Consider the following 9,802-nt stretch of genomic DNA (forward strand, 5'->3'; position numbering starts at 1 on the left):
TCAGTGCTTCTCCTTGGAAGTAAGGCGCAAAAATAATTTTAAGCGCCCCATAGTTGTCTTTGTCTTGATGTGTGTGTGAACAAAGAGATAACAAGTGCGAAGCATATTGTTGGGTTTTTCTTGTCGGTTCTTGGTATATATATTTTTTGAATTTAAATTCTCAATTATTAAACGAACTATCTAAAAGTCTACGATGTTTCACTTTGCATTCAATATAGCTGAAAACCTTTTCCTGTATCATTTACTTACAATTTAACAGCAACGCTCCAAATCCCCAACATGCAATTTATTAATTGTAAGTTGATGTTCCCTTTACACTGCCCACTCATCTCATTAGTAGATGTGCGCATAAATCAACTATTCGTATCACTGGAGTAAACAGCGAGAAACTTTTAATTTACACATGCATTTATTTATTAAGTGAGCGCGATATACGAGCGGTGAAGCCGCGAGCTGCGAGTAGCGTGGGCGCCGATGCTACTCGAAACTCGCGGCTTCGCCGCTCGTGTATCGCGCTCGCTCGCTTTCGCGTTGTCCCACGGAATTTAAAGCAAAGTGGAAACTCAACTCGTGCGTCCCAGTTCATTCATGTTGGCAAAATCAAAAGAAATATAATTCAGAAAACATACAGTTAAAACAAATAATAGACCTATCAACCTTGTATTCAATTTTTTTAATAAATTTGGTCCATTTGAAAACAGAATATGCATAAATTCATATCTCATATATTCTGTGTCCATGCATGCATGATTCAACAGTCAGTAAATTCAAATATTGCTCATGCTTATTTGGCGTCAAGTGCAGATGGATTCAAACCGTTCTGGGTCTTTTCAACATTGCATCGTCCATGTCTGGACAATTTTCGGCAAACATCGTGGAAGTTCTGGCATGAAAAGATTTGGATCTTGAGCGAACGAGGTTTGCGTTACCTTTAGACAAGTTCACATCTTTCGGCAATTCTGCTATGTTTTTCTTCTTATTATTTTTTTGGCCACGTTCAGCATGGATTATTGCAGTTGTTATCACGATGGAAGAGGGTTGCTGTAGTAGCGAATCATCAAGGGAACTCAGACTGGGGCATTCTTTAAGCGCAGGTGCGGACATGGATCGTTTCAACATTGTTTTGTGAAGCCTTCCATGAACACAATCTGAAACGACGGCTAGATCACAGGAGGCTGTTCTCACCAGGCGGGAACGTTTCGTCACGTAATTTAGCTCCAGGGCATCTTCCACTGCACCAAACGGAACCTTTCGTCTGACATATCGCACGGAACCAACTGTCGGCTGGCTTGCTCGCAGTTTCTTCATTCGCAATAGTTCCAGGAAGGCGTTCCTAAAACGGCGGTCTCTATAGCAGTAAAGTAACGGATTAAAAAGGGAGTTTAACATGAACAATATCTCCCAAAACCGAAAACTCAGTACACTTTGACGAACGTTTGGGAAAAACTCTCCTATGATATAGAAAACAATTGATGGAACGGTCGTAAAAACAACTGCAGCGGTTAGTAGGAACGTCGTCTTGGCAACTTTGGATTCGAGTTTCGCTTTCACTAGAGCGATGACTTGGCTGATTTCGCTTATTTTACGTTTACGTACTGCAAGGTACACCATTACGTAAAAATACACTATAGCTATCAAGGGAACTGTTGCACACGCAATCCAAACGATCTCCGTTTCTACGATCTCAGTGTCCAGACCGGCCACTTGCATTAACAAGGGTGGAAGTACTGTAAACATCGATCCCAACCAAGCAATTATCGCGAGCTTTTCCATACGTGTTCTTGTAACGATAACCTTATAGTCCATCCATTTTACTATTGCCACGTACCTCTCCCAAGCAATCGCACTGAGATGATATAGGGAAGAAAAGAAGACCCAATACAACGAGTACAAATCAGGCACATTTACTAGAAAGCAAATATGTTCAAACGAAACCTGGCGAAGAATTAATACATCAATCGTGGCAGACAGTGGCATATTTATAGCGCCCGTTAGAAGGTCTGCAACGGCCAGGCTAGTCAACAGAATTGTCGAGGTTTTTTGCAGCACTTTTCTTTGATTTAGGACAATGATAACGAATGTGTTCAGAAGAATTATAGTTGGCGAGGCAATGTATCTGATGATGATTAAAATCCAGGAAAACGTGGTATTATCTAAGTCCCACGTATATTCTGGTGCATTCGGGCAATAAAACACTGACCTGGTCTTAGTGGAAGGATTGGCGATTGAATCTGTGCCGTTTAAGTCCATGGTGAGGTGGAATTGCTCGATAATCTGTTCGCAAGGCTGAGCCGTGAGCGCGTTTTCATCAACTAAGAACAAGCTTTGATTACAGCAACACCACTTAGCTCTGAGCTTAGGCGTTGGCAAGAGTTGCACAGCTGTTCAGGGTATATAAAACGCACCGCTCTGTAGCTCTATAAAAACATTTCAATCTCTTTTTACGGATAGAACCACACCTTTCAGCGAATCACATCGCGTTCCTTCTGGTGACAATTTATTGCAACTTCCTGTTGTCCTGTCCTCGCACAGCTGAATACGACTTCATGAGTCCAATATTTAAACTCAAATTCTTAGAAAACAATATAAAAACCTTAATAATAAATCCTCAACTAGCGATGATTCCAAATAAAATCATATTTGAACTAATGATAGAAGTGACATAAAAAACGATTGCCAATTAAGTGGGTTTCCAAATACAACAAAACAAATGAAAGCAAAAGGCGGATCCGATACGGTTTTCTCAGGTTTCGTTTTAATTGCTCTTTTTGTCACACACTCATTAACAATACATCGATTTGCGTCTTATTTTGCTATAAATGTTTCCATTGTTATATATCTCGTTTATCGAAGAAACAGCTGAGAACGTTTACTCTTCAACCATATACGAAGAACGCACCTGTCAGTCGCGGCTTTTTCAGATCAGTCACTGCTACTCAACCTGGTCGCGTATATTTCAATATTTCTCAGTGGGTAGTAAATATAGCCGTGCCACTTGGATTCAATTTGGTGGACGTTTTCTTATGTCTAAATATGGCAGCTGTAATCTGTTCAACTGAGTTCCTTTGAACACCCCATATTTACATCTTCTTAATGAACTTGAATTGTCAAATGTCTCCATCATTATCACTTTTTGTAAAAAAGAAAACAATATTCTCCCTTTCCTCATCCTTTTATTTCCATTCTAATTAATAGCAACGCTTCGTGTAATCCATATGTATTTACTAGTCTCATGACAAGCTTTAACCGAATCTTTTACTCTTCTACACATTAGCAAGACATTGGGCTTTATATTCAGAATTGGAAATTCGCTTCGCTTCTACCGTTATATAATTCCGATATATCGTCCCATTTTTTTTTTAGATTTCCTACTCTATAAATCTGATATTTTTCTCCGACGTTTCTCTGCCAATATCTACATGTTTACCAAATTTACAATCCAGTTGCAAAAAGAAATATTTTATATCACAATTATGGCAAAGATCGTAATCAATGATGCGTATATAAAATAAGGCAGTCCCTATCCTTGGGTCGACTGGGGGAACGAACAAACCTAAATGATGTAAACATGAAACCCGATAAAAAAGAAAACGTAAAAACACATCTAATTTGGAAACTAACTATAACACAAGATAAGATAAGATACGAAGATCTCGTCAGCAGAGTGCCTGAAGATGCCATGTTTTGGTACAACTGAAAACAAATTGCTTATTTCAATTTAACCACTTTTCCGCAGATAGGCAACGCTCGTGCGTCCTAGTTCGTTCACGCTGGGAAAATAATTATTTTTGGGAGATGCCAAAACAAACATCTATAGGCCAAAACAAAAAATTAGACCGATACCATAATACACATAAACGAATTCACAATAAAATTTAATTTTGGGTGATTGAAAAACAAACATTTCACAGCTAAAACAATAATAAACCAATCGGCCTCGTAGTCAAAGTCTTCATTTAATTATGGTCCATTTCAAAAATCTAATACACATACATAAATTCACATGTTCTGATATATTCGGTCTCAGGCATAATTCAAAATTCAGTACATTTAGATATTTCTCAAGCATATTTAGTGTCAAATACTGCTGGATTCACTGTGGATTCAAGCCGTTCTGGCTCTTTTTAACATTGCACCTTCAATATGTCCCGGGGGGGGGGGAGCACTAAAAAAAAAGTTTTACACGGGGAGGCTCCGCCCCAAGCTTTTACCCCTTACCCTTTTATATACCATTTTGACAGAAACTGTACCCCTTTCGTATACCTTTTACTGAAAAAAGGTACCCCTTTCATATACATAAAAGACATGGCGGCATAGACTTGGAACAGAACGTTTTCTTGTCGTTTTCATGTAGCGCTTAATAAATTAAAATAATACAGTCATAAAGTGCGTCTGTTCGAAATATTTTAATTAAAGGCCCTTTTTAAAAACCTAAATGACGGATTTCATACCCTTTCATATACTTAAACTTGTGAAATCCCTACCCTTTTATATACCTGGAGCCTGAAAAAGGTACCCCTTTCGGGCGGAGCCTCCCCGTATAGGCCATTATATGGAGTATCCCCCCCCCCCCCCCGGGCAATATGTGGACAACTTTTGGCAAACATCACGGAAGGTCTGGCATGAAACGGTTTGGATCTTGATCTATAACGGACAAGGTTTGGTGTAACTTGAGACTTTAGACAAGTTCGCATCTTTTGGCAATTCCACTATGTTTTTCTTCATCTTATTTCTCTGGCACTTTCAGCATGGATTGTCACAGTTGTTGTCACGATGGACGAGGGTTGCTACAAAACCTTGATGATAGAAGTGACATAAAAAAACGAGTGCCAATTAAGTGGGTTTCCCAATAGGACAAAACAAATGAAAGCAAAAGGCGGATCTGATACGGTTTTCTCAGGTTTCGTTTTAATTGCTCTTTTTGTCACGCATTCATTAACAATACACCGATTTGCGTCTTATTTCGCTATATATGTTTCCATTTTAATATATCTCGTTTATCGAAGAAACAGCTGAGAACTTTTACTCTTCAACCATATACGAAGAACGCACCTGTCAGTCGCGGCTTTTTCAGATCAGTCACTGTTACTCAACCTGGTCTTGTATATTTACATATTTCTCAGGGGGCCGGAAAGAAAGCCGTGCCACTTGGATTTAATTTGGTGGACGTTTTCTATATCTCAATATGGCAGCTTTAAACTGTTCCACTGAGTTCCTTTAAGCACCCCATGTTTACATACTGTAAAATTCCGGTTATTAGCCCTGGGCTTATACAGCTTCATAAGGGGTTTTGTGTGGGCTTATAAGTGGAGGGGCTTATATCCGGGAGGGCTTATAAGCGGAATAAAAAAACCTTTCCGAAACGAGCCACTGGAGGGTTGATCGAAATACGTTTTTAAGTTAAAAACGCACCATAAAGCAAAATTTAGCCCTGTTCAGTTTAGTCATGCGGCAGAGGGGGCTTATATCGGGGGAGGAAGGGGCTTATAATCGGATGTATTTTTTTGTTTCTTGGTAGATGGGCCCATAACCGGAGGGGGCTTATAACCGGAATTTTACGTTATTCTTAATGAAATTGACTTGTCAAATGTCTCCATCATTATCACTTTTTGCAAGAAAGAAAACAATTTTCTTCCTTTCCTCATCCTTTTATTTCCATTCTAATTAATAGCTTCTGTGCAGCTGTTAACCGTACCACTATAGTTTCGTTTTAATGGAAGACTTTGGAAGCTGCCAAAAACGCAGAGGATATAGAAATTATAGAGACTATAGCGGTTTTGCACGTCCCTGGATATGCAAGGTACAAAAAATCGCCAACAGGTTAAAAATATTCAGTTCAGTCTATTGTTGTACAAAAATTTCACCTACAAACTACGGCATTCGAACCCGAGCATTCAAATGTATACACAATTTAAGAATCGCAAATGGATCAGTTTATATGGACAAAGAAAATTATCAAGACGATTTTGTTACACTTTACTCAATCTGGCTCAGGAACTACTTCAAAACTACAATTACACCACGTTTTCTCGTCGATTCTCGCTAGGTTTTTCGTCCACACGTGGGATTTTCCGATCCCATAATAATATGTCACCTGGGGCTGGGCCCAGTCCCTCTCGTTCTACTTGCTACACACTCCCCCTCCAACAGAAATGTCGTCCCGACATTATTACAGTAAATACAAAACCAAAAACAGAAAAATAGTTAGGGGGGAAGGGGCAGTTCTCATCATGTGTCAAACTGAATACTTATTTCGGCAGTTCCATTATCCGCAGGTTTTGTCTTTAACCAGTTTGTAACTAGAGGTAATATCCAACACAAAGTTCGCTTATGATTTTGGTCACAGAAGGCGTGCAACAGGTCTGCTTGTCCATGGTTAATTCTCGAAGCAATCAGTTGTGACTACAAGAGTGTTCAGTACTGGTTTGTCCATATGGGCTGTGGCATAAACTGCAGCTGTGAAACAAATGGGATGTTCGGGGTTCAGTGAGGTACAAGCCAGTTGCCCATGACTTGGTAGGGAAGTATCACCTGAGGGCATTGAATTGCGTTTACTACTGGGCTTAAACGTTGGTACTCGGGCACCCCCATCTGGCTGTAGGTCAGAATCTGAGGAGGTCGTGTCTCCCTCCTAGGTCGCGTAGCTCTCTCTAGGTGTTCCTCTGAATCTGAATTGTCACTTTCCTGAGGGGCTATATCGTCACATCTAGACCGGATGAATTTGGCACTGATGAGCCATCAGTATCCACTTGTGGGTCAGGTTGGTCCCTGGCATCTGACATATTGGCACAAACTTCATTATCACAGTGGTCCGGTGGGTCCATAGGTGCGGTGTCTACTTCCGCCGGAAAGGCTGTTTCATGGGTGACTGGAGAGAACGGTGTGTCCATCTCATACTCATCATCGGAACTCTCTCCAGTATCTTCAGGCTGGGGTAGTACTCTAGATCTTGGTTGGGTGGTCTTGGATGAGGCTCTCGTTGGTTTAGGCAGTGGTAAAGCATCACAAGGAAGTAACAAGTTACGGTGTAACACTCGTTGTTTCCCACGGCCATGTTCCGGCATTACTCGATAGACTGGACTATCAGATATGCGTTCCTCAACTACGTAAATTTGCTGTTCCCAGTGTGAACGGAGCTTTCCAGGTCCCCGCCCCTCCTTTCTGAAAGGTTTCTAAGAAGTACGCGGTCGCCGGGAAGTAGGACTGCAGCGGAAGCCTGAGGCTCTCGTTAGTTTAGGCAATTTCTAAGAAGTACGCGATCGCCGGGAAGTAGGACTGCAGCGGAAGCCTTCTTGTCGTAATACACTTTACTTCTGGCTGACGAGTTCTGGGTCTTCGTAGATGCTAGGTCATATGCCCATCTCATATCTGCTTGCCACGTCTTTACATAATCCTGGTAATCACCCTGTTGAGGGTCGTTGGCCAGGTCAAACAGAAAATCAACCGGTAATCGTGGAGAACGGCCAAACATCAGGTAAAATGGCGAGAACCCAGTGGTTTCGTGTCTTGTACAGTTGTACGCATGTATAAGCTTGTTTAAAGAATCTTTCCAGTTCAACTTCTTTTCCTCCGGGAGGGTCCTTAGCATCGAGAGTAAGGTGCGGTTCATGCGTTCTACCTGGCCATTTCCCTGTGGGTGGTATGGAGTGATTCGCGAGCTAGCAACTCCACTTAGACGTTCGAGGTTGTGGAACAATTTATTTGCAAACTCGCCACCTTGGTCATGGTGTATTCGTGCTGGGAAACCGAATCTCGGGATAAACTCATTGTAGATCTTCTCAGCAGCAGTGCGGGCCGTCTTGTTGCTCGTTGCATAGGCTTGGGCATATTTGGTAAAGTTATCAACAATCAGTAGTACATATTCATATCCACCTTTGCTCTTGTCCAGATGCAGGAAATCAATGGAAACCACTTCAAAAGGTGCTGATGTCATCAGATGCATCATAGGTGCTTTCGTGACTGTGTTTGGTTTCTTCTGTTTGATACATCTGCAACGTTGTGTCACAAAATGCTCTATGTCACGGTACATATGTGGCCAGTAGAAGCGGGACCTTCCAAGTTCTGCGACTCTCTCCACCCCAAGGTGTCCCATCTCTGTGTGCAGTTCTTTAAGTACCACTGGGATGAAGATGTGTGGCAGGACTAATTGTATCTTAGAGCTTGTTCTTCGACGCAGGATACCATGTTCGTCAACTTCCAGTTTCTTCCATTCTCTCATAAGCTTGGCAACTCCATGGGGTTCATTCTTCAGTTGGCCACCACCCGGTTTGATCCCATGTGTCTTGTAGTAAAGCACGCGGCGTATAGCACTATCCGAGTGCTGCGCCTCCTTGAGTTCACTAGGGCTGAATGGTTTTAGATTCAGGTCCTTTAACGTGGGTTCAGGAGTTGTCATGTCTGCGGCAATTGCCGTAACCCATGAGTAGTATCATGGGGAGGACAGACGAAATTATTCATGATTCAACAGGCCTGAGTTAATGAGCTCTGTATATCCAGAACCGGTTATTAGATGCGTGTCACGCAGGTATATGAGCTGGTTAATGAGATGGTGTCACGTTGGCTTATGGACAAATTAATGACAACGAGCACAGTAGATGTAAGAGGAGACTCTATATGCATGTATTGTTTTGAGTATTATTGTTGAATATTACATGAGTTTTTAGGAGAGATGTTGGTGTTGTATAGAGTTATTGAACCACCCAACCAGCCGGGTAGTGATGCAGTATATAGAAGGAGAACAAAGACTTGTACGAGAACCAATCATAGAGTACCGTCAACAGTCAAACCAGTTTTGATTGGTGTGATTGATTTCAAAATGGCGCACGTATCTTGTTTGGTAGCTGGTCACTGTTTTCAGGCGGACAAATCAAAAGGCAATTAAAATCCACACTTTTTTTCAAGTAGGTAAAAAACGTATGAGTAAAAAAAGTGTACAATCCAAACATGAAAAATTAAATGTAAAACGTAATGCAGATGTACTAACAATAATGAAGAAAATAATGTCAGTGATGTTGCATACATAATAATCATGAGTCACAATGAGCCACCGATACGGCATCGAGCTTGGGTGTGCGTGACTTGGCTCACTCCGATGGTTTTCCAGGACAGTACGTGTGACGATTTACGCATCATCAATCGTGCCTGCCCACAAGATCTACACATTTCACTCCTCCTGCAGGTGAAATAGGGTCAAGGATGCCGTGACCGAACTCAATGTCGCAACATCCAAGTCTGCGGACTGCCCACCCAAATGCAAGACTGTACGCGACCTATACAGTAGCGTGCACGTCCCCACGGCAGAGGACACCTTCCAGTCACACACGGTGCCTGGCAGACGACGCGTCAACAAGGAACATCAGGAGCACAGCCGCCCCCCCCCAGACCCGACCACAGGCCCCGTCCGAAGATGCGCCCCCCGATCGAAAGAGGACAACACGCCAGAGCAGATGCTCCTGACCGCGAGACATCCAACAACACACACACTGTGCCGTTCGCGTCCCCGCAGCGGCTGCCCCGACCCCGAGCCGGATGGGACCACGGAGCGCGACGCCGGAGTCAGCACCGGCCGTGCGGCTGCGCCGCCCGGCGGGGAGGAATTCCCCGCGACGCCCCAGTGCGGAGGGACAGACAGTAGTCGCGGGGTGGGCGTTCGGCACAGGACGCAGGACAACAAGACCTAGGCGGCGCTGACTTTTGGGTAGCACCACTTATGCGCTCACCATCTTTTCCCGACCAACCAACACTCGATCCTCTAGGAGGAGAAACATCAGCCGCGAGTGCGAGAGCCGATCTCCACTGCAAA

This window comes from Oculina patagonica, chromosome 8, assembly GCF_052425735.1.
Source record: "Oculina patagonica isolate OP01 chromosome 8, crgOcupat, whole genome shotgun sequence".
Taxonomy (NCBI): domain Eukaryota; kingdom Metazoa; phylum Cnidaria; class Anthozoa; order Scleractinia; family Oculinidae; genus Oculina; species Oculina patagonica.